This window comes from Hyla sarda, chromosome 1 (genome assembly GCF_029499605.1).
Source record: "Hyla sarda isolate aHylSar1 chromosome 1, aHylSar1.hap1, whole genome shotgun sequence".
Lineage (NCBI taxonomy): Eukaryota > Metazoa > Chordata > Amphibia > Anura > Hylidae > Hyla > Hyla sarda.
The window spans coordinates 437953899-437978506 of NC_079189.1; the positions used below are offsets into that span (position 1 = coordinate 437953899).

Sequence of the window (24608 nt, forward strand, 5' to 3'; positions counted from 1 at the left end):
TAGCCAGCGTCCCACCGGTAATGGCAGACATCAGCAATTGTGCTGATGTCCGCCATTAACCCCTCAGATGACGTGATCTATATGGCAGCTACGGCAATGTGGCGCTTTAAAGGGCTGATCTGATCGCCCACGACACAACAGCGGCGATCAGATCAGCCAAGATGGTGGACGGAGGTCCCCTCACCTGCCTCTGTCTGTCCCTGGCATTTTCTTCTCTAGTCTTGCATCGAGCAGACCAGATAAGAAGATCGACGAAAATACTGATTAGTGCTATGCCTATGCATAGCACTGTTCAGTATAAACAATCTAATGATTGCTGTAAATAGTCCCCTATAGACTATAAGTGTAAAAAAAAAGCCCCTCCACCAATAAAAATGTAAATCACTTATTTTTTCCCATTTTACCACCAAAAAAAAGTTAAGAAACTAATTAATAAACATATTTGGTGTGCATAATTGTCCGAACTATCAAAATATAATGTAAACAATTGCATATGGTGAATAGCATAAAGATAAAAAATAATTGCTGTGTTTTGATCACATTCCAAAAGAAAATAATAAAATGCAATAAAAAAACTACAGATCACAGCACAAAAAATTAGCCCCGTACACCCCCATATATGGAAAAAGTTATAGGTGGTCAAAATAGGGCAATTTTAAACATACTAATTTTATGAAAAAGTTTTTTTTCAAAGCAGAACAATAATAGAAAAGTATGTAATCATGAGTATCATTTTATTCGTATTGACCCACAGAATAAAGAAAACATGTCATTTTTACCATGAAGAGTACATCATAACAACGAAAGCCTCCAAAATTTTCAATTTCCTCACACATTAATGTTTTTTGCGGTTTGCCTTACATTTTATGGTAAAATGAGTGATGTCATTACAAAGTACATGTCACGATGCCGGCTGGCAGGTAGTGGATCCTCTGTGCCAGAGAGGGATTGGCGTGGACCGTGCTAGTGGACCGGTTCTAAGCCACTACTGGTTTTCACCAGAGCCCGCCGCAAAGCGGGTTGGTCTTGCTGCGGCGGTAGTGACCAGGTCGTATCCACTAGCAACGGCTCACCTCTCTGGCTGCTGAAGATAGGCGCGGTACAAGGGAGTAGGCAGAAGCAAGGTCGGACGTAGCAGAAGGTCGGGGCAGGCAGCAAGGATCGTAGTCAGGGGCAACGGCAGAAGGTCTGGAAACACAGGCAAGGAACACACAAGGAACGCTTTCACTGGCACTAAGGCAACAAGATCCGGCAAGGGAGTGCAAGGGAAGTGAGGTAATATAGGGAAGTGCACAGGTGATTACCCTAATTGGAACCACTGCGCCAATCAGCGGCGCAGTGGCCCTTTAAATCGCAGAGACCCGGCGCGCGCGCGCCCTAGGGAGCGGGGCCGCGCGCGCCGGGACAGAACAGACGGGGAGCGAGTCAGGTAGGGGAGCCGGGGTGCGCATCGCGAGCGGGCGCTACCCGCATCGCGAATCGCATCCCGGCTGGCAGCGGGATCGCAGCGCCCCGGGTCAGAGGACGTGACCGGAGCGCTGCAGCGGAGAGAGTGAAGTGAGCGCTCCGGGGAGGAGCGGGGACCCGGAGCGCTCGGCGTAACAGTACCCCCCCCCTTGGGTCTCCCCCTCTTCTTGGAGCCTGAGAACCTGAGGAGCAGACTTTTGTCAAGGATGTTGTCCTCAGGTTCCCAGGATCTCTCTTCAGGACCACAACCCTCCCAGTCTACTAAAAAAAAATTTTTCCCTCTGACCTTTTTGGCAGCCAAAATTTCCTTGACCGAGAAGACGTCCGAGGAGCCGGAAACAGGAGTGGGAGGAACAGATTTGGGAGAAAAACGGTTGAGGATGAGTGGTTTGAGAAGAGAGACGTGAAAGGCATTAGGGATACGAAGAGAAGGAGGAAGAAGAAGTTTATAAGAGACAGGATTAATTTGACACAAAATTTTGAAAGGACCAAGATAGCGTGGTCCCAACTTGTAGCTAGGGACACGGAAGCGGACATATTTAGCGGAGAGCCATACCTTGTCTCCAGGGGAAAAAACGGGGGGAGCTCTTCTTTTCTTATCCGCGAACCTCTTCATGCGTGAAGAAGCCTGTAAGAGAGAATTTTGGGTCTCTCTCCATATAATGGAAAGGTCACGAGAAATTTCATCCACAGCGGGCAGACCAGAGGGCAAGGGGGTAGGGAGGGGGGGAAGAGGGTGACGGCCGTACACCACGAAAAATGGGGATTTGGAGGAAGATTCAGAGACCCTGAAGTTATACGAGAATTCGGCCCATGGAAGGAGATCTGCCCAGTCATCCTGGCGGGAGGAAACAAAATGTCGCAAATAATCACCCAAGATCTGGTTAATTCTTTCTACTTGTCCATTGGACTGGGGATGATATGCAGAGGAAAAATTTAATTTAATCTTGAGTTGTTTACAGAGAGCCCTCCAGAATTTAGACACGAATTGGACACCTCTATCCGAGACAATCTGCGTAGGCAACCCGTGAAGACGAAAAATGTGTACAAAAAATTGTTTAGCCAACTGAGGCGCAGAAGGAAGACCAGGAAGAGGGATGAAATGTGCCATTTTGGAGAATCGATCAACGACCACCCAAATAACAGTGTTGCCACGGGAAGGGGGTAAATCAGTAATAAAATCCATACCAATCAGAGACCAAGGCTGTTCGGGGACAGGCAGAGGATGAAGAAAAGCAGCGGGCTTCTGGCGAGGAGTCTTATCCCGGGCACAGATAGTGCAGGCTCGCACAAAGTCCCCAACATCCGTCTCCAGAGTCGGCCACCAATAGAAGCGGGAGATGAGTTGCACAGATTTCTTGATGCCCGCATGACCTGCGAGATGGGAGGAGTGACCCCATTTGAGGATTCCGAGGCGTTGGCGTGGAGAAACAAAGGTCTTTCCTGGAGGAGTCTGCCTGATGGAGGCAGGAGAAGTAGAGATCAGGCAGTCAGGTGGAATGATGTGTTGCGGAGGGAGATCAACTTCTGAGGCATCCGAGGAACGAGAGAGAGCATCGGCCCTAATGTTCTTATCGGCAGGACGAAAGTGAATCTCAAAATTAAATCGGGCAAAGAACAGAGACCACCGGGCCTGGCGAGGATTCAGCCGTTGGGCAGACTGGAGGTAGGAGAGGTTCTTGTGGTCGGTGTAGATAATAACAGGAAATCTTGATCCCTCCAGCAGATGCCTCCATTCCTCAAGTGCTAACTTAATGGCTAGAAGCTCTCGATCCCCGATGGAGTAGTTCCTCTCCGCTGGAGAGAAGGTCCTAGAGAAAAAACCACAAGTGACAGCATGCCCGGAAGAATTTTTTTGTAGAAGAACAGCTCCAGCTCCCACTGAGGAGGCATCAACCTCCAATAGGAAGGGTTTGGAAGGGTCAGGTCTGGAGAGCACGGGAGCCGAAGAAAAGGCAGACTTGAGTCGTTTAAAGGCGTCTTCTGCTTGAGGAGGCCAGGACTTGGGATCAGCATTTTTTTTGGTTAAAGCCACGATAGGAGCCACAATGGTAGAAAAATGTGGAATAAATTGCCTGTAATAATTGGCGAACCCCAAAAAGCGTTGGATAGCACGGAGTCCGGAGGGGCGTGGCCAATCTAAGACGGCAGAGAGTTTGTCTGGATCCATCTGTAGTCCCTGGCCAGAGACCAAATATCCTAGAAAAGGAAGAGATTGGCATTCAAACAGACATTTCTCAATTTTGGCATAGAGTTGGTTGTCACGAAGTCTCTGAAGAACCATACGGACATGCTGGCGGTGTTCTTCTAGATTGGCAGAAAAAATTAGGATATCGTCCAGATATACAACAACACAGGAGTATAACAGATCACGAAAAATTTCATTGACAAAGTCTTGGAAGACGGCAGGGGCATTGCACAGTCCAAAGGGCATGACCAGATACTCAAAGTGTCCATCTCTGGTGTTAAATGCCGTTTTCCACTCGTCCCCCTCTCTGATGCGGATGAGGTTATAGGCGCCTCTTAAGTCCAATTTAGTGAAGATGTGGGCACCTTGGAGGCGATCAAAGAGTTCAGAGATGAGGGGTAAGGGGTAGCGGTTCTTAACCGTGATTTTATTAAGACCGCGGTAGTCAATGCAAGGACGTAGGGAGCCATCTTTTTTGGACACAAAGAAAAATCCGGCTCCGGCAGGAGAGGAGGATTTACGGATAAAGCCCTTTTTTAGATTCTCCTGGACGTATTCGGACATGGCAAGAGTCTCTGGGGCAGAGAGAGGATAAATTCTGCCCCGGGGTGGAGTAGTGCCCGGGAGGAGGTCGATAGGGCAATCATAAGGCCTGTGAGGAGGTAGAGTCTCAGCTTGTTTTTTGCAGAAAACATCCGCGAAGTCCATATAGGCCTTAGGGAGACCGGTTACAGGAGGAACCACAGAGTTACGGCAAGGGTTACTGGGAACCGGTTTTAGACAGTTCTTGGAACAAGAGGACCCCCAACTCTTGATCTCCCCAGTGGACCAATCCAGGGTTGGGGAATGAAGTTGAAGCCAGGGAAGTCCAAGGAGAATTTCTGAGGTGCAATTGGGGAGGACCAAAAGTTCAATCCTCTCATGATGAGATCCGATGCTCATAAGAAGGGGCTCCGTGCGGAAACGTATGGTACAGTCCAATCTTTCATTATTTACACAATTGATGTAGAGGGGTCTGGCGAGACTGGTCACCGGGATGTTGAACCTGTTGACGAGAGAGGCCAAAATAAAATTTCCTGCAGATCCAGAGTCCAAGAAGGCCACAGCAGGGAAGGAGAAGGCAGAGGCAGACATCCGCACAGGCACTGTAAGACGTGGAGAAGCAGAGTAGACATCAAGGACTGTCTCACCTTTGTGCGGAGTCAGCGTACGTCTTTCCAGGCGGGGAGGACGGATAGGACAATCCCTCAGGAAGTGTTCGGTACTAGCACAGTACAGGCAGAGGTTCTCCATACGGCGTCGTGTCCTCTCTTGAGGTGTCAGGCGAGACCGGTCGACCTGCATAGCCTCCACGGCGGGAGGCACAAGAACAGATTGCAGGGGACCAGAGGAGAGAGGAGCCGAGGAGGAGAAACGCCTCGTGCGAACAGAGTCCATATCTTGGCGGAGTTCCTGACGCCTTTCGGAAAAACGCATGTCAATGCGAGTGGCTAGGTGAATAAGTTCATGTAGATTAGCAGGAATTTCTCGTGCGGCCAGAACATCTTTAATGTTGCTGGATAGGCCTTTTTTGAAGGTCGCGCAGAGGGCCTCATTATTCCAGGACAATTCTGAAGCAAGTGTACGGAATTGTACGGCATACTCGCCAACGGAAGAATTACCCTGGACCAGGTTCAACAGGGCAGTCTCAGCAGAAGAGGCTCGGGCAGGTTCCTCAAAGACACTTCGGATTTCCGAGAAGAAGGAGTGTACAGAGGCAGTGACGGGGTCATTGCGGTCCCAGAGCGGTGTGGCCCATGACAGGGCTTTTCCGGACAGAAGACTGACTACGAAAGCCACCTTAGAGCTTTCAGTGGGAAACAGGTCCGACATCATCTCCAGATGCAGGGAACATTGGGAAAGAAAGCCACGGCAAAACTTAGAGTCCCCATCAAATTTATCCGGCAAGGATAAGCGTATCCCAGGAGCGGCCACTCGCTGCGGAGGAGGTGCAGGAGCTGGCGGAGGAGATGACTGCTGAAGCTGTGGTAGTAACTGTTGTAGCATAACGGTCAGTTGAGACAGCTGTTGGCCTTGTTGCGCTATCTGTTGTGACTGCTGGGCGACCACCGTGGTGAGGTCAGCGACAACTGGCAGAGGAACTTCAGCGGGATCCATGGCCGGATCTACTGTCACGATGCCGGCTGGCAGGTAGTGGATCCTCTGTGCCAGAGAGGGATTGGCGTGGACCGTGCTAGTGGACCGGTTCTAAGCCACTACTGGTTTTCACCAGAGCCCGCCGCAAAGCGGGTTGGTCTTGCTGCGGCGGTAGTGACCAGGTCGTATCCACTAGCAACGGCTCACCTCTCTGGCTGCTGAAGATAGGCGCGGTACAAGGGAGTAGGCAGAAGCAAGGTCGGACGTAGCAGAAGGTCGGGGCAGGCAGCAAGGATCGTAGTCAGGGGCAACGGCAGAAGGTCTGGAAACACAGGCAAGGAACACACAAGGAACGCTTTCACTGGCACTAAGGCAACAAGATCCGGCAAGGGAGTGCAAGGGAAGTGAGGTAATATAGGGAAGTGCACAGGTGATTACCCTAATTGGAACCACTGCGCCAATCAGCGGCGCAGTGGCCCTTTAAATCGCAGAGACCCGGCGCGCGCGCGCCCTAGGGAGCGGGGCCGCGCGCGCCGGGACAGAACAGACGGGGAGCGAGTCAGGTAGGGGAGCCGGGGTGCGCATCGCGAGCGGGCGCTACCCGCATCGCGAATCGCATCCCGGCTGGCAGCGGGATCGCAGCGCCCCGGGTCAGAGGACGTGACCGGAGCGCTGCAGCGGAGAGAGTGAAGTGAACGCTCCGGGGAGGAGCGGGGACCCGGAGCGCTCGGCGTAACAGTACAATTGTTCACACGAGGAGGAAAAAAACAAAAACGCAAAAACAAAATTGGCTAGTATGTGAATGACCCAATCTACTGTTTGTCACGATATGTGACACATATTAAGGGGGCAAGCGCATGTACTACCAGACATCAGAGCCAGACATCCTCTGAGAATAGGTAAGAAAATGTTCACACTGTTTTTTTGTGATAACATATGACATATTCCGTGGTACTAGACCCCAAGAAGTCTATAGTGGCAAAACTGTACCTTCATTGCGTTCATTGTATAGAAATTGCTTTTTCCTATGCTTCTGGCTACCACAAAAACCTGTATGGAACAGTACACCTGCACTTGTAGCGCTGATCAGGGTAGGAAGCTGAAATTAAACAGGAAGTTGAAGAAGCAATGTTGACGTTTTTGCTTTGGACAGACTGGAAGATAATCTGTGTGTGTATGTGGTGGGGGGGGAGGGATGTTACAGTGTACAGTCTATGTTCAGTAGGAGCAGTCAGTTAGAAGGGAGCATGAGGAGTCTATGTAACACAGGAAGCATGAGCAGAAGTCTATGTGAGAGGGGGGCCTTGGGAAGCAGAGAGGTGCAGGGAGCAATATCTGTGAAAGTGGGGACCATTGGGGGCAGTGTTATAAAGAAAAATAGGGCCATGGAGAGCAGTCTATGTAACAGGAAGACTGACAGGACGATGACCTTATCTTACTTGCACTTGACTTGTGGCTGCAGGACTTGACTTGAGGCCTCCACTACTCTGGACACACACTCTAGGCACGACTTGACTGGACCTCAGCAGGAAGCAAGAGAGAGAAGCTAGCTCCACCCAGGGCTTATATGGGGAGACTAGCAGGGAGCCCATAGGTCACTCTGGAGGTCAGCTGGTCACTGGCACCTCCTGAGTAACAATCACATGGTACATTTTATTAAAGGTATAACACATCTTTTAATATCCAACATATATACAAATGGGGAAACAACTACAGGAGGCCCTGGGGACACTGACGGACACTGCCTGACAGGGCAGGAAAGGTACGGAGCAGCACCATCCTGTACTGGGCCACCAAAGTCTATGAGGGAGAATGTGTGTGTGCAGTCTTTGTGAGAAATAGGGGCATTTGGGGGAAGACTGTAAGAGCATGGATGGTAGTCCCAAGTTGTGGCTGGAACAAAGAATGAAAAAGAGTGAAAAGTGACTTTTGATCTTTGTCATGTCACAAGACAAAACCTAAAAAAGCTCTTAGCTTGGGATTGAAATGCTTTGCTTTGCTCCAAATAAAGAAGCTATCTTTGAAAAATTGGATGTGGTTGGTCACAATCATTTAGTAACAGAGATTGATTCTTAATCTATCTTCCATAGGTACAACAGAACATTTTAGGAGACTGTAATTTTTGTTTCCATGAAGTGGCTGAACGAAGAGTTGTTGGTGGTCTAACCTAGATATAAAAAAACTGTAAAAGTGAATGACTATAATTGCTTATATGGTCTGCAGAAATCCTGTGTAAAATTGGTATCTTACCACTAAATGTCACTATATGCTGGTCTTGGTTTAGTTGGTTTTACTCAGTATCAGTATGGTAATATTATTTAGTCACTTTGATGGTAAGGTAGTGATCATAGTATATGACCTCTTGAGGAAGAAGAATACATGAAACATGTGTCGAGGTGGAGATGAGGGTGCCTCTAGGATACCAACATGTCCCAGTCAGGTAATACATTGGCTCTATATTATGTTGCTATTGCATTTAACTATCACTGATATTGCATGGAGCTGGATTGGATCACATGTTTTTGATGATTTGGGTGTGTAATGAAAGTGCCACCTGTGTCTGAATTAGTTTGTCGGCGGCAGTGCCCAGGTGTGTCGCTGGACAGTCCTGTTCCACAGCAGCCGCCACCACTGGTCACTGTTTTTAAGTGGCCATGATCCGTGCTACTGATCTTGATAAGTCAGCTGGCGCCTCGGCCACTTTAGATCAGTAAGCAGCTGTGTCTGCTGGGACTGACAAGTGACACCCCTGATGTAGTGCCAAGGAGTAGAACGGGAAGATGTCACTCATCAGTGCCACACAGGAGGATGCCACTTATTAGACCCACTGAGATGCCGTCTGCATCTGGGCCTACCAGAGCCGGACTGAGGCCATGTGAAAATGAATAACACAGGGAGGATTCAATTGGCATAGCAAAGGATCAAGGGGAAGAATGAAGTGACACAGAGAGGGAACAAGGTTTAAAGGAAGTGACACAGGTGTAACAAGGAAGGGGGATAAAGTGACACAGGGGGGAACAAGAGGGGTAATGAAGTGGGACAGGGGGAGATGAAGTGACATAGGGGGGATCAAGGGGAGAATAAAGTGACACGGGAGTGATAAAATGGCACAAGGGGGTGCTAAGGGGGGTGACGGAATGACATGGGGTGATTGAGGAAGGGACTTAAATGGTGTGTGTGTGTGGGGGGGGGGGGGGGGTAGCAGCTATATTTGTAATGCTGATACTGGATACCAGTATCACGACATGCGTCATAGGACGCGTAACTTGATATATGCAATTGGTGGTATGGTGAGGAGTGTGTCCCCAAACTATGCATGTCTAAAAAGGGTGTCATTAACATGAAACGTTTAGAATTGTAATCATTTACATCTGTCTGAGATATAACTTTTACAACAATCCAACATTTCTATCTGTGCGCATTATATTGCAGAAAAATTCTTCTTTCTCAATTTATTCCATTCTTCATTTTCAACACCTCCTTTCCCTTACCGTCTAAATTGATCACTTATTCTCAATTCAATGGTAAAATTTGTTTTAAAGAGGATACAAAATAGCTCTCTTCTAGAAAGAAGGCTATCTCTCTAGTGCCACCAATAGGTAGATTTCCTTAGTGAAAACCAATACCCGCCAAGAAGCAGAGATGAAGAGAGATTATTAGTTCACTGAGAGATCAGATTACAGCTGCTGCCTATAAAAGTCCATAGAGAAGGGTGGGTGATAAGAGAGCTATTGAGGGAGACAGAGGCATCCAGTGCTGGATTTACAGCAGTACTGCTCATTACTTTGAAGGCTTCAGTGCTTTTCAGAGTGTAAGAGAAAGGGAAGCAGGATCCCATATTCTCTGTGTCTAAACTATGGATCAAAGTAGTTTGAAAAGTAGTGGCTGTTGGTTTCTCTTTAATCCCCTTATGATGCCTATGTCAGGCTTCAACACAAAGTCCCATTTTTCAAATCCAACATGTGTCACTACATGTGGTAATGACTTTGGAATGCTTTAACTTGTGGTGTCCCAGTACCAGAGTGGGTCCTATCAGGTAAACATTGCTTCAGGTGCCTGCGCTAGGCCCTGTTGTTCAGGGGATGCTTTATTATTCATTGTAGTCTTTGCCTGTTAATTTATATTGTTTTGTATCTTTAAGAAATGTACCAGATATCTTTAACCCCTTAAGGACGAAGCCCATATTGGCCTTAAGGACGCAGAAAATAAAATTTTTACGTTTTCATTTTTTCCTCCTCGCCTTCAAAAAACCATAACTCTTTTATATTTTCATCCACAGACTAGTATGAGGGCTTGTTTTTTGTGTGACCAGTTGTCCATTGTAATGCCATCACTCACTTTACCATAAAATATATGGCGCAACCCAAAAAATACTATTTGTGTGGGGCAATTAAAAAGAAAACCGCAATTTTGCAAATTTTGGAAGGTTTCGTTTTTAACGCCATACAATTTATGGTAAAAATTACATGTGTTCTTTATTCTTTGGGTCAATACGATTAAAATGATACCAATGATAACGTACTTTTCTATTACTGTTGAGCTTAAAAAAAAGCCCAAACTTTTAACCAAATTAGTATGTTTAAGATCCCCCTATTTTGAAGACCTATAACTTTTTCTTTTTTCTGTATAAGCGGCGGTATGAGGGCTCATTTTTTGCACCATGATCTGTACTTTTTATTGCTACCATATTTCCTTATATAAAACTTTGAATACATTTTTTATAAATTTTTTGGGGAATAAAATGTTATAAAAAAGCAGCTAATTTGGACTTTTTTTTTTCACGTTCACGCCATTCACCGTATGGTATCATTAACATTTTATTTTAATAGTTCAGATATTTACGCACGCGGCGATACCAAATATGTATATAAAATATTTTTTTTAACACTTTTTGGGGGTGAAATAGGGAAAATGGGGCAATTTACGTTTTTATTGAGGGAGGGGGTTTTTCAAATTTTTTTTCCTTTATTTTTTTAAACTTTTTTTCCTTTTATTTAAAGCAATCATTCGATTGCTAATCCTGTTCAGTGCTATGTATAGGACATAGCACTGATCAGGGTTATCGGTAATCTTCTGCTCTGGTCTGCGGGAAGGCAGATCAGAGCAGAAGACTCCCGGAAGACAGCGGAGGCTGGTGAGGGGACCTCCGGCTGCCGTGCTGGATGATCGGATTGCCGCAGCAACGCTGCGGGCATTCCGATCATCCAATTAAGTGACCGCGATGCTGCAGATGCCGTGATCACGGTATCTGAGGGGTTAATGGCGGACATCCGCGGGATCGCGGATGTCCGCCATTACCGGCGGATCCCTGGCTGCGATCAACAGCCGGGACCTGCCGCGCATGATCCGGGCATCGCTCCGATGCCCGCAGTTATGCTTAGGACGTAAATGTACGTCCTGGTGCGTTAAGTACCACGTCACCAGGACGTACATTTACAGCGCTCGTCATTAAGGGGTTAAGGAGGTATGATGCAGAGTACTCATGTGACCTTGATTGCCCACTGGGAGGCCCCTAGATAGGCCATATATAGTGTAGGGTGAGGAGTTATTGAGTTGAGAGTCTAGATTCAGAGTTCAGTAGTTTGAGAGTGTGGAGTGCAGAGCTCAGTGTGAGCTGCAGTGTGGAGAAGAGACAGCAGAAGGGTGAGGTCATTCAAGAGAAGCCAAAAGAAAATCTTAAAGCAAGCAACCACACGGCAAGTGTTCCCCGCCCAGGTGGAGTCGTAAATTCCTAGTTGTGAGCACCAGAGATCGTGAGCCAAAGGGCCACACAGTGCCATTTCATACCCTGGCATTGTAGCATTAATTGGACACTATAAGAACCCTAGCCAGCGTGGGAGGCCTCAGAGTTAAGTCTAAAATCCCAAGCATACAACAAGTAAAGCCTAGTGGGTGTAAAATACTACAAGATACAGCAAATCTACAGGGCTCCCAAGCATTACTCTGCATAGCCTCTACTCTAATCTGCCCTGTGAAGATTGTAACAACTACTCCTGCCTCAGTGAATAGACAGTTATCTGTAACTTGGCCTCAGTGTATTAATTATCCCGTGCCTGGCCCAGGAGAAGCTGTCGTATCCTCGGACCGTATAAATTAGCAGTGACCTGGCATCACAAAATGATACTTCTAACCACCCCAAGTCACACACCACAGCTGCCACATACTTATACCAGATATTCTGAATTCTAAGAATATTTTTTGTGACACTTGGTTTTGGTGTTCAATTTTAGCAGCGATGTTTTATGTTTATAAAACAATCAGAAATTGATAGAAAAAGTTGAACACTGCAACTTTTAAATCTTCTGCTTTGATAATGAATAAATATACCCCACAAATTAATGAATAGATAGGATTTACTTAATATGTATTTCCTTAGCTCTGTAGTTGGTCCTGTATCTTTTACATGGGCCTAATGCACTACTTGACTTGAAGTGAAGGATAAGTTTTTGAAAACTATACCCTTCAGGAAATTAATATAGTAGTATTGTAGTATTAGTAGTATTGAAAGAATATTGAATTTACCAGAATTAGATTGTAAACAAATACTTTTCCCAATAATTTAGTTTTTGAAATTTTTCATTTTTGCAAGAAAAAAAAAATCACTCCACAATGCGATACAAAATTTCTCCCAAGTATGGCAATACCTCACATGTGGTCATAAACTGCTGTTTGGGATATGGAAGGGCTCGAAAAGAGAAGGAATGCCATTTGGCTTTTGGAGCACAGGTTTTGCTCGATTGTTTTTTGGGCACTTTTTTGACACCTCATACATTCAAGCCTCTTTAACCTGTTGGGGATGCCATTGTGTCCTGGTACATACGCCCGTGGGAATTTCGGTCCCCGCCGCGCGCCGGGCGGGGAACGGACCGGGGTGACTGCTAATATCAATCAGCAGGCACCCCGCGCAAATGCCCAGGGGGGTCATTAGACCCCCCCATGTCGGCGATCGGCGCAAGTTGCAAGTGAATTCACACTTGCGATCTGCGGCTATTCCGGGTCATACGGGTCTATGGTGACCCGGAAAATAGGGGGGATCCGACGATCCCCCTCAAGGGATAGGAGTGAGATGGCAGGGGTGCCACCCCTCCTATCCCTGCTATTGGGCGTCTAGAAGCGATGTCCAATAGCAGATCGGGGGCGGGGGGGGGGGGGGGTAACTTTCATTTTCCCCGTTCTGCCCACCCACAATAGGCGGGACAGAATGGGGAAACCGAAGGGAACCGGCGACAAAGTCCACTTACCCTGCGGGCGACGATTGGTGTCAGAGATCGGCGGGCGGCACGTTGTGCGCCTGGCTCCCTGGATCCGACGGAAGCCGGTAAGTTGCCTAGCAACATCTGGAGGGCTACAGTTTGAGATCACTATACAGTGGTCTCTACACTGTTGCCCTCCAGATGTTGCAAAACTACAACTCCCAGCAAGCTGTCATGCTGGGATTTGTAGTTTTGCTGGAGCACTACAGTTTGGATATCACTGTGCAGTGAACTGTGGCCCTCTAGATCTTGCAAATCTGCAACTCCCAGCATGCCCACATAGCAGTTTGCTGTCTGGGCATGCTGGGATTTTTAGTTTGGAGATCACTGTGCAGTAGTCTCTAAACTGTAGCCCTCCAGATGTTACAAAACTGCAAATCCCAGCATGCCCAAACAGCATATGAGGTATTTCCTTACTCAAGAGAAATTGGGTTACAAATTTTGAGAGGATTTTTCTCCTTTTACCCTTTGTATACCCCTTGTAGAATTTTCTCCTTCACTTTGCTGCTATTCCTGTGAAACACTTAAAGGGTTAACACACTTACTGAATGTCATTTTGAATACTTTGAGGGGTGCAGTTTCTTATAATGGGGTAATTTATGGGTATTTCTAATATGAAGACCCTTCAAATCCACAAAATACCGATTTAGAAAATTTTGTGAAAAAATTGGAAAATTGCTGCGGAACTTAGAAGCCCTCTGATGTCTTCCAAAAGTAAAAACATGTTAACTTTATGAAGCAAATATAAAGTAGACATATTGTTTATGTGAATTAATATATAATATATTTGGAATGTCTATTTTCCTTACAAGCAGAGAGCTTCAAAGTTAGAAAAATGCTACATTTTCAAATTTTTCATCAAATTTTTTAATTTTTCACCAAGAAATGATGCAAGTATCGACGAAAATTTACCACTTACATAAAGTAGAATATGTCACGAAAAAAAATCTCGGAATCAAATTTATAAATAAAAGCATCCCAGAGTTATTAATGCTTAAAGTGACAGTGGTCAGATTTGCAAAAAATGCTCCCGTCCTTAGGGTCATAATGAGCTCTGTCCCCAAGGGGTAAAGAAGGTTTTCTAGTTACCAACATAGTCATAGCCGTAAATGTTGGCACCCCTGAAATTTTTCAAGAAAATGAAGTATTTCTCACAGAAAAGCATTGCAGTAACACATGTTTTGCTATACACATGTTTATTCCCTTTGTGTGTATTGGAACTAAACCAAAAAAGGGAGGAAAAAAAGCAAATTAAACATAATGTCACACCAAACTCCAAAAATGGGCTGGACAAAATTATTAGCACCCTTAACTTAATATTTAGTTGCACACCCTTTGGAAAAAATAACTGAAAACAGTCGCTTCCTATAACCATCAATAAGCTTCTTACACCTCTCAGCAGGAATGTTGGACCACTCTTTCTTTGCAAACTGCTCCAGGTCTCTCTCATTGGAAGGGTGGCTTTTCCCAACAATTTTAAGATCTCTGCACAGGTGTTCAATGGGATTTAGATCTGGACTCATTGCTGGCCACTTCAGAACTCTCCATCGCTTTGTTGCCATCCATTTCTGGGTGCTTTTTGATGTATGCTTAGGGTGAAGAGATCTTGGACACAAACCCAGCTTTCTGACACTGGGCTGTACAGTGCGACCCAAAATCTGCTGGTAATCCTCAGATTTCATGATGCCTTGCACACATTCAAGGCACCCAGTGCCAGAGGCAGCAAAACAACCCCAAAACATCATTGAACCTCCACCATATTTCACTGTAGGTATTGTGTTCTTTTCTTTGTAGGCCTCATTCCGTTTTCGGTAAACAGTAGAATAATGTGCTTTACCAAAAAGCTTTATCGTGGTCTCATCTGTCCACAAGACATTTTCCCAGATGGATTTTGTCTTACTCAAGTTCATTTCGTCGAAATGTAGTCTTGCTTTTTTATGTCTCTGTGTCAGCAGTGGGCTCCTCCTGGGTCTCCTGCCATAGAGTTTGTTTCATTTAGATGGCGACGGATAGTTTGCGCTCACACTGATGCTCCCTGAGTCTGCATGACAGCTTGAATATCTTTGGAACTTGTTTAGGGCTGCTTATCCACCATCTGGACTATCCTGCGTTGACACCTTTCGTAAATTTTTCTCTTCCGTCCACGTCCAGGGAGATTAGCTACAGTGCCATGGGTTGCAAACTTCTTGATAATGTTGCACACTGTGGACAAAGGCAAATCTAGATCTCTGGAGATGGACTTGTAACCTTGAAATTTTTGATATTTTTCCACAATTTTGGTTCTCAAGAACTCATACAGTTCTCTTCTCCTGTCCACACAGACACACAATGCTAGGTGAACTTCTCTCCTTTTTATCTGCTTTCAGGTGTGATTTTTATATTGCCCACTCCTGTTACTTGCCTCAGATGAGTTTATAGGAGCATTACGTGCTTGAAACAATCTTATTTTTCCACAATTTAGAAAGGGTGCCAATAATTTTGTCCAGCCTATTTTTTTTGTTTGGTTTGACCAATTTGGGAATAAACACGTGTATAGCAAAACATGTGTTACTGCAATCCTTTTCTGTGAGAAATACTTAATTTTCTAGAAAAATTTCAGGGGTGCCAACATTTACAGCCATGACTGTATGTCCTATCCACAGGATAAAGTATATGTATCTGATCACAGGAGGTTTGACCAGTGGGAACAGGGACCAATGTCTCCTGTTTGAAAGGAGCTGCAGGCTTTGCATGTGTGCAACCACTGAATGTATTGTCTATGGGGGTGTCCTGTACTTGACCACTCGACTGTGGTCTGGTATCTCCTATAGAACTTTATTCTGATAGGAAACTCGATTCCCCATTTTCAGATTGAACGTACTGAACTGATTTTTAACAAACTGTAGTTCTTTTGTGGTCTCCTGTTGGTCTTTGTTAACTTGGCCAAAAAGGTGCCACATTCAACACATGACCACAGCAGCCAATCACTGACCACAGAGTTGACATGCAGCCATATTTTCTGCTGTGAGTGAGTGGCTGCTGTGGTCATGTGTCAAGTTAACAAAGCCAGATATGAGGTCACAGAACCATAGGCCCAGGAACTGCAGAAAATGTAAACGCTCTGAATGCGACTGATCAATATTTCAGGTGATATACTGTTCTTAATAGTAGTTGTATGTTAATGAGTAGGCTGCACTGTGGGTATTAATTTATTAATAAACCAGTCACACCTACAGAACTACATTGTCATGCATTAAAAATAATCGAATACTAAATGTCTATAACAAGATGTGTTTTTACACTGCATAAATGAAAACAGCAAACTGGGAACAAAGTTATGTTACATGTAGAGCTTTATCTAGAAAGCCATCTTGAATTTGTTATGGCATAATTTCTGGTAGATGATAAAGAATTTCAACCATGTTATTTCATCCTGAAAACAGCATCTGATGCATGTTTGTGAACTGTAATAAAATATTTATCTGCATGTTCCCTATGTCCTTGTCACTCTACCCCAAACCATTCAGAGAAAAAAATTATTAAAAGCCTGCTCAGATTTAACAAGCCAGGTGCAGCTAGTTAAGGTCATACGGTAAAATGTTCACTCCATTGTTCTACACTGCATCGCACAAAACGGTGAGCTATACCATTCGCTATTATTACTGTAATCTTTTTATTTATATAGTAACAACATACTCCATTGTGCAATGCTGTCAGAAAAGAACAGAAAAGTACAAAAGAATAACAAAAATATTGCAATCTACAATGAAAATAAGAAAAGAAGGCCAATCTCATTAGAATGTATAAAAGGAAATAAAGACATTGTGGAAATGCTTATCTGTTAAAGTGGTACACCCATCTTTGAGAAGAATTGTGATTTTGAAAATATAGAACTGCATACATTTGTCACTAAGCCCTAGATGTAATTTAGAGTAGAGATTGAAGATGAAGGTTGATGTGCATATGGATGGGTTTTTATTATTTCCTCTAGAGAACATAGCAAAATCTTATTAGTTACAAGAGGACTGATTATTTGGGCATGAGGATAGTGCCTGTGGGGCCACACAATTGCTTGACTACAGCACTCTTTTAAGTATGTCTAATGTATTTAACCCCTTAAGGACCGTGCCCATTTTCACCTTAAGGATGCATCCCTTTTTTGCAAATCTGACCACTGTCACTTTAAGCCTTAATAACTCTTGGATACTTTTACTTTTCATTCTGATTCCGAGATTGTTTTTTTGTGACATATTCTACTTTATGTTAGTGGTAAATTTTTGTCAATACTTGCATCATTTCTTGGTTAACAACAAAAGGATAGCCCCCTTATATGCAGGTAACAAATCCCACGCAGGGTAAGATATGAATACAACAAGGAGAGAAAGCATTTGATAGGATTTAAAATAAACAAACTTTATTAAATGGTGTTAAAAATCACATAGACATACAAACCCATAAACATGGGTAAAGAGACAAATCCAGGAACTGGAACCATAGTGAGGGCTCACATAAGGTAAATAACAGACATTATCATTATGTCTAACAAGAAAGTACAAGTGTTTAATAACTTAGCAGCAAGCTCAATACATACAAATAGATGAGCAAAAATAAGAACAATAAATTACCAAGTGGACAATGGATATAAGGCAATGGGCCCTCAGCACCCAACGTTTCGTCAGGGGTTGGCTTCTATCCGGGGTGTGGTCTATGTGCAGACAGCCCTCCCTTAAATACATACTATCTACCAATAATATACCAGAATGATGGTCACGTGCCCTTTCATAACATATCACATACTTGAAAACGAGATTGTTGTCAAGGAGATGAGGGCACGCAGCCGGAACCCCGCCTGCCGGCCATCCATGTCAGACAAGGACATGCCGGAAGACGGAGTCCAGAGCCGCCCACCGACGTCACCAGGAAAGCATCAAAGAACAGTAGCCCGGAAGAACATGTTGTCGGCACCACAGGGGCGCCGGAACACAGATCCGGCCCCGCCCACCCGGCCGCATCACAAGACAGCGTGATCGGCAGGGGGGCGGAGCCAAAGCCAGCGCGCCGATGCCATAGGGGCCCCAAGAACCAATCAGGAACAATATAAACAATGTCACATGGATAAGATCGGCTACAATTGGGCAATAACTATCCCGTTTGTCACAATAACAACAGATGCCCTGTACTAGTGACATCTATTTGTCATATGGGGGCCGCCTGGAAGAGAAGCCGGGATATGTATTCCCCGCCTCCCGTCCGGAGGGCATCCCCAGGAGTACGTACATCATATAATGAGACTAGAATTATGATGTGGCATAAAAGACGCAAGCGCTATGAAATGGGAATAATGAGATAACATGGTGAAAGGATGGAGAAAGAATGTGATAATGAAGTGAAAGACAATGGTGTGAGTGAAAAGTGCAAGTAAAATTGAATATATCAAAAATGTTGATATGAGTAAAAATGTGTGTGGATATGCATCCACGTTGCTGGAGTGGCCAGTTCCAGACAAGTGGATGGGTAAGTGAGAAAACACAAAGTGAGGGGGTGAAAAACAGTGTAAAAGTGCAATAGTTTTTTACACTTGCATGTTCTTGTAGACCCAGTTTTTTTATTTTTACAAGGGGTAAAAGGAGAGAAATCTTCCTAAAATTTGTAACCCAATTTCTCTCGAGTAAGGAAATACCTCATATGTGTATGTCAAGTCCTCTGTGGGTGCACTAGAGGGCCCAGAAGGGAAGGAGCGACAATGGGATTTTGGAGAGTGAGTTTTTCTGAAATGGTTTTTGGGGGGCATGTCACATTTAGGAAGCCCCTATGGTGCCAGAACAGCAAAAAAAAAAAAAAAAAAAAAAAACACATGGCATACTATTTTGAAAACTACACCCCTCAAGGAATATAACAAGGGGAACAGTGAGCTTTAAAACCCCACAGGTGTTTGACAACTTTTCGTTAAAGTTGGATGTGTAAATTATTTATTAATTTTTTCCACAAAAATTTTACATTTTTACAAGGGGTAATAGGAGAACATGCCCCCAAAAATGTATAACCCCATCTCTTCTGAGTATGGAAATATCCCATGTTAGGACGTAAAATTCTCTGTGTGTTAACTACAATGCTCAGAAGAGAAGGAGTCACATTTGGCTGTTGGAAAGCAAATTTAGCTGAAATGGTTTTTGGGGGGCATGGCCCCTATGGTGCCATAACAGCCAAAAAAAAAAAGCAAGAACACATGGCACACTATTTTGGAAACTACACCCCTCAAGGAAAGTAACAAGGGGTCCAGTGAGCCTTAACACCCCACAGGTGTTTGACGACTTTTCGTTAAAGTCGGATGTGTAAATGAAAATGCATTTTTTTCCCCAAATTTTACATTTTTACTAGGGGTAATAGGAGAAAATGCCCCCCAAAATTTGTAACCCCATTTCTTCTGAGTATGGAAATACCCGATGTGTGGACGTCAAGTGCTCTGCTGGTGCACTACAATGCTCATAAGAGAAAGAGCGCCATTGGGCTTTTGGAGAGATAATTTGGTTGGAATAGAAGTCGGGGGCCATGTGCGTTTACAAAGCCCCCCGTGATGCCAGAACAGTGGACCCCCACATGTGACCCCATTTTGGAAACTACACCCCTCACAGAATTTAATAAGGGGTGCAGTGAACATTTACACCCCACTGGCGTTTGACAGGTCTTTGGAACAGTGAGCCGAGCAAATGAAAAATTACAAAAATTACAAAAATCTATCAGACACTTGTGAGGCGTAAATTCTCACTGTACCCCTTATTACATTACGTGAGGGGTGTAGTTGCCAAAATGGGGTCATATGTGGGAGGGGTCCATTGTTCTGGCACTATGGGGGCTTTCTAAACACACGTGGCCTTCAATTCTGGACAAATTTTCTCTCAAAAAGCAGAATGGCGCTCCTTCTCTTCTGAGCATTGTAGTGCGCCCGCAGAGCACTTCACATCCACATATGGGGTATGTTGTTACTCAGAAGAAATGGGGTTACACATTTTTGGGGGCATTTTTCCTATTTTCCCATGTGAAAATGAAAAATTTAGGGTAACACCAGCATTTTAGTAAAAAAATTTTTTTTTTCATTTTCCCATCCAACTTTAATGAAAATTCTTCAAACACCTGTGGGGTGTTAAGGCTCACTATACCCCTTGTTACATTGCTTGTGAGGGGTGTAGTTTCCAAAATTGGGTTAAACGTGGGTATTTTTTTTTTTAGGTTTATGTCAGAACCGCTTTAAAATCAGCCACCCCTGTGCAAATCACCAATTAAGGCCTCAAATGTACATAGTGCGCTCTCAATCCTGAGCCTTGTTGTGCATCCGCAGAGCATTTTACGTCCACATATGAGGTATTTCCATACTTAGGAGAAATTGTGTTACAAATTATGGGGGTCTTTTTTCCTTTTACCTCTTGTGGAAATAAAAAGAATGGGGCAACACCAGCATGTTAGTGTAAAAAATTTAATTTTTTTACACTAACAGGCTGGTGTAGACCCCAACTTTTCCTTTTCAGAAAGGGTAAAAGGAGAAAAAGCCCCCAAAATTTGTAACGCAATTGCTCCCGAGTACGGAAATACCCCATATGTGGCCCTAAACTGTTTCCTTGAAATACGACAGGGCCCCGAAGTGAGAGAGCGCCATGCTCTTTTGAGGACTATATTAGGGATTGCATAGGGATGGACATAGGGGTATTCTACACCAGTGATTCCCAAACAGGGTGCCTCACGCTGTTGCTAAACTCCTAGCATGCCTGGACAGTCAGTGGCTGTCCGGAAATGCTTGGATTTGTTGCTTTGCAACAGTTGGAGGCTCCGTTTTGGAAACACTGCCGTACAATACGTTTTTCATTTTTATTGGATGGGGACAGTGTAAGGGGGTGTATATGTAGTGTTTTACCCTTTATTATGTGTTAGTGTAGTGTAGTGTAGTGTTTTTAGGGTACATTCACACTGGCGGGTTTACGGTGAGTTTCCCGCTAGGAGTTTGCGCTCCGGCGAAAAACTTGCTGCAGCTCAAACTTGAAGCAAGAAACTCACTGTAAACCCACCCATGTGAATGTACCCTGTACATTCACATGGGGGGGGGGGCAAACATCCAGCTGTTGCAAAACTACACCTCCCAGCATGCACTGACAGACTGTGCATGCTGAGAGTTGTAGTTTTGCAACAGCTGGAGGCAGACTGGTTGGAAAACTTTCAGTTAGGTTCTATTACCTTACTCAGTATGTTCCAACCAGTGGGCCTCCGGCTGTTGCAAAACTACAACTCCCAGCATGTACTGAAGGGCATGCTGGGAGATGTAGTTATACAACAGCTGGAAGTACGCAACTACAACTCCCAGCATGGCGAGACAGCCGTTTGCTGTTTGTGCATGCTGGGAGTTGAAGTTTTGCAAGATCTGAAGGGCCACCATTTAGAAACCACCACACAGTGATCTCCAAACTGTATCCCTCAATATCGTGCAAAACTACAAATCCCAGCATGCCCAGACAGCAAACTGCTGTGTGGGCATGCTGGGAGTTGTAGTTTTGCAAGATCTAGAGGTCCACAGTTTAGAGACCACTGCACAGTGATCTCCAAACTGTAGCCCTCCGGCTGTTGGAAAAATACAAATCCCAGCATGCCCACACAGCAGTTTGCTGTCTGGTCATGCTGGGATTTGTAGTTTTCCAACATCTGGAGGGCTACAGTTGGGAGACCACTGTATAGTGGTCTCCAAACTGTAGCCCTCCAGATGTTGCTAGGCAACTCACCGGCTTCCGTAGGATCGCTGTACGTCGCACACCGCACCAGGGGGGAGAGAGGATCACCGTCCACCGCCGCCGATCGCCAGTAAAGGGACCTCCACCACCACCGCTGCCGGTCACAGGTCAGTTCCCCCATTTTGCCCGGATTATCGTTGGTGGGCAGAGCGGGGGAATTGAACTTTAACCCCCCTGCCCCCGATCTGCTATTGGTAGGTCGCTTCTGACCCGCCAATAGCAGGGATAGGAGGGGTTCCTAACTCCTATTCCTTCAAGAGGACTGGGGGTGTCTTGGACACCCCTGATCCCCCTTATTTTCCGGGTCACTGGGCACTGGAGACCCGTATGACCCAGACTCGAAGCAGATCGCCGGTCTGAATTGGCCGGCGATTTGCTGCGATCCCCGACATGGGGGGGGGGGGGTGTTTCAGGACCCCCCTGGGGGATATGCCGGGATGGCTGCTGTTAGATAACAGCAGCCGTCGCAGCCCGATCACCCTGTCCGGTGACGTGGTGATCCCGGAACACCGCGCCGTAAATGTACGGCGTTGTGCGCTAAGATACGCTAAGCAGCGCCGTACATTTACGGCACATGTCCTTAAGGGGTTAAAAAGGGTAATCTCAGTAATGGCATATGGATAGGATATGCCATTGTTCTGTGACTGATTGCGGGGGGGGCATCAAATCCCTGGGAACCCCACTGATGCTTAGAGTGAAGGGGCTTTTTAAAGAGCTGAGAAACGTGCTGTCACCCAAGTGCAACAAAAAGTGCAACGTGTCACACTAAAAAACGTGAACCAGGATGCGGTCCATCGCAAGATCCTCTCCGAAAGGAGAGAGGCCCCCCAACAAACCTACCCTTTCCCTCCGGCCAGAAGGAACATGCAAGGATTCGGGTTCGATCACAAGTGCTCCCAGCATCAACCTAGGCATTAACCAAGGTGTCAGCCAAGGAGCAGTATACTGATGGCATCTCAGCCAAAGCCAAGATGCTTGGGGTTGCAGGGAGGTGAGGAACCAGAAGGCCAAACAAACCTCCCCTAGACCACCAGGAGGGACACCCAGAAGGGCTACTGTACACTGACCATCCTAGGGAGCACAGACACAGAAACGTGGCAAAGTGGAAAAAAAGACATACAAATAAATAAGTGGTAAAAAACAGATACGGCTCAATTGATACTACATGGCACTGGCTAGACTGAGCAACCCAACCCAACACCTATACCCACAGTGTAAAAATGTAAAGAAAGTAAAATAATAATATATTGGAGCTCAACAGTCTATAGATATTGGGATAGTAATTTATTTAATATGTATAAAATAACATACATAAATAGGTGGTTCACAGGGCCCTTGTGAAACCACCCCTTAACCCCTTAAAGACGCAGGGTTTTCAGTTTTTGCATTTTCGTTTTTTCCTCCTTACCTTTTAAAAATCATAACCCTTTCAATTTTCCACCTAAAAATCCATTTCATGGCTTATTTTTTGCATCACCAATTCTACTTTGCAGTGACATTAGTAATTTTACCCAAAAATCCACAGCGAAACGGAAAAAAAATCATTGTGCGACAAAATCGAAGAAAAAACGCCATTTTGTAAATTTGGGAGCTTCCGTTTCTACGCAGTGCCTATTTTGGTAAAAATGAAACCTTATCATTATTCTGTAGGTCCATACGGTTAAAATGGTATCCTACTTATATAGGTTTAATTTTGTCGTACTTCTGGAAAAAATCATAACTACATGCAGGAAAATTTAGACGTTTAAAAATGTCCTCTTCTGACCCCTATAACTTTTAACCTTAATTTAACCTTAATTTTTCCACGTACAGGGCAGTATGAGGATTCATTTTTTGCGCCGTGATCTGTAGTTTTTATTGGTATAATTTTTGTTTTGATCGGACTTCTTGATCACTTTTTATTCATTTTTTAATGGTATAAAAAGTGACCAAAAAATAAGCTTTTTTGGACTTTGGAATTTTTTTTACGTGTACGCATTGACCGTGCGGTTTAATTAACGATATATTTTTATAGTTCGGACATTTACACACGCGGCGATACCACATATGTTTATTTTTATTTACACTGTTTTATTTTTTTAATGGGATTCAAACTTTTATTAGGGAAGGGGTTAAATGATCTTTATAAAACACTTTTTTAAAACTTTTTTTTGCAATGTTATAGCTCCCATAGGAGCCTATAACATTACTTACACTAATCTTTTACACAGATCACTGGCATGTATTATCGGTGCTTGACTGCTCCTGCCTGGATCTCAGGCACGGAGCAGTCATTTGCCGATCGGAAACCGAGGAGGCAGGTAGGGTCCCTCCCGATGTCCTGTAAGCTGTTTGGGATGCCGCGATTTCACCGCGGCGGTCCCGAACAGCCCGACTGAGCAGCCGGGATAGTTTCACTTTCGTTTCAGACGCGGCGGTCAGCTTGATCGCCACGTCTGAAGGGTTAATACAGGGCATCACCGCGACTAGTCACTAGTTAGTGGAATTAGATACAATAGTCTATGATAGCTGAGCTGGTCTTATACGGAATGACTGGAGTAACTTTTATGAATCCACAATAAAGTGCATAACTCCAGATAATTGTATTATATCCAAGTGTGGTGACCCCGAGTTGTGGGGTGACCACGGGGCGTGAAGGGTGTCGGTGCAGATGGTATTAACCCCTAATGTTTGTGACGCCATAGTGGTTTTTGGGGATCAGTAACCACCCAAACGAAATCCCCGTTATCCCAAGGTTAGGCAGGGCAAGAAGAGTCCACAAGCAGATTATGGTTAATGGAGGCCTTACTGAGGTCAGACAGTTGTTATAGTCTT

At 44.9% G+C, this 24608-nt stretch overlaps 1 protein-coding gene across 1 annotated transcript in view; it reads right to left on the minus strand.

The window, feature by feature from the left end:
• Positions 1-24608, minus strand: part of LOC130309503 (uncharacterized) — a 42706-nt gene that overhangs the window by 11232 nt on the left and 6866 nt on the right. The gene's annotated exons all lie outside the window — the stretch shown is intronic.